Genomic DNA, 2,094 nt, shown 5'->3' with positions numbered 1-2,094 from the left:
GGTGTGGTCCTTCACCTGTTCCAACAACTCCCACTTTCCCACTTCATTGGCCAGATCCTCACAACTGACCACAGATGATACAAGACTACAGGCCAGTGCAAAATTCACCAGCCTACTTTGCGGATGCTCTAGCCACTATTACTTCACACAGCTTTCATTTKTTTTTCAGTATCACTGTAGCTCTGTTTTAGTCATAGCAAGCAGTCCATAAGTAAGTAGCAAAATACCAGAGCAGGTAGAGGAAGGGTGTGCTGAGCTCCTATGATGGAACTTTTCCCTTGTGGGTGTACACTCCATTGAGAACAATCCTGCCTAGGTCATTAAAAAATTTACCTGGATTTTTTAGGGGCAGCTAGAACTTGTTAGGATGACTATGCTCACCTACGTTTGCATGAGTAAGGCTAAGCTGTTTGCCCAGTGCTTTGTTTGTGGTAAGGGAAAGAGTGGTGATGCTCACCTCACCAATTCTGGACACCAGTCTCAGGATGAAATGACTCACCCACCATTATTTCCCATGGATACATCAGCACTGCTGATGCATCATCTTCTGGGGGTGGTATTACCTATAATGTTCAGGACTAATTCCCTCTGGCAGACTGACCGTATCTACACTACATAGTGCTTAACCCTGCATCTCCTTTAAATTACAGGTGCCGTTCCTCTGATCTAAACAAGAATTTTTATTATATTTTAAATAAAGGTATATGAAATAACATGAGGATATTGTAGCAGCCCATTAGAGTGGGACTTGTACAGCAGAAAGGTGAATGTATATGTTGTATTCCTGGAGGAGGTGTGAAGGGAGTGCTTGAGAGTGCAAGGAATGAGTTGGGAGTTGTCATTTAAGAGAACAGGCATATTTTTGGCAATGCTGTACTATTATATAAAACATCAAGTCCCATTCTTTGTGTCTGAGGGCACGTGTACACCATTGAGTGTATCTGTACAGCTGAACTCTTTCTGTCCCCAAAATACTGAGGTAGCGTGACCCATGGTGTCTTTCAGGAAGTTCTTGGCTTGTGCTGTGCCCCAAGCTGAGCCCAGGTATTCTCTCRGAGGGTAGGAGATGCCATGGATTAAAGCTGTGCCAGGGAGTACACTAACAATTACACAGTACGGACCATTTTAGGACAGTGCTAAGTCACAGCTAGCCCCTAGCCTGCATGTAGACCCTGTGCCCTGTTCTCCACAATAGGGATGAGCAATGTGGTCAAAGAAAATGCTGTTTGAATTGGACATGAGTCAGATACATGAGCCACAAGAAGACTGTGATGGACAAGGTACAATAGCTCTCTGCAGCTCTGATAAGGACCAGTGCTACATAGCACCTAGRTATGATGTATTTGCTCCAACACACAGTTCCCATGACATTGACTAACTATAGGGGATTATATGTCACGGGCAGTGCTCCTCAGCACGGATACACCAGTAAATAAGCGAGATGAGTGCTGAGGTTTTACCCTAGGTAAAGATCAGGCATATTAGTGCTTCAGAACCAAACTTTTTGCATCCAAACTCCTTTAGATCTGTGATGGATTTGAAGACCCTGTTCTAASCCAGGACAGTATTATGCTGCCTTGACCCCAGGTTTGAATTCTGACAATCTCAGTTATTTCACTCCTGTGTTTCAAACTTTTTCCCACCCTCAAGTTGTCTTTGTCACACAGCGGACACAACACAGGAAGCTGCATTTGTTTCATATGGTAAAGAGGAGGCTAAGGGTCAATCTAATTGCAGCCTGCAACTATAGGAAGGGAAGGTAAAGACAACCAAGTCAAACACTTTTTAATAATTACAAATGTCATTAGAAGGAAAAAAGATCATGTACTGCAGCTAACATTCATACCGGACATCAGGAGAAAACTTCTTTCTCTTTGGGAGGGTACTGCAGCAAGGGAACAGGTCAGCCAGAGAAGTAATGGGATCTCCAATTTTGGAGGACATCAACACTTGGCTAAACAAAGCCATGGCCAATATGATCTATCCCTGGGGATTCCTACCTGGTCTAGAGGCATCCAAAGGATTCTACCAGTCAGTGCTTCTAGGAATTTCTAGTGAACTTCAGATTTGCAGCATTTCTCCGTAAGTCCATAT

Source organism: Rhea americana, unplaced genomic scaffold (assembly GCF_003343005.1).
Source record: "Rhea americana isolate MKP2758 unplaced genomic scaffold, rheAme1 scaffold_0, whole genome shotgun sequence".
Taxonomy (NCBI): Eukaryota; Metazoa; Chordata; class Aves; order Rheiformes; family Rheidae; genus Rhea; species Rhea americana.
This window is presented reverse-complemented; position numbering follows the sequence as displayed.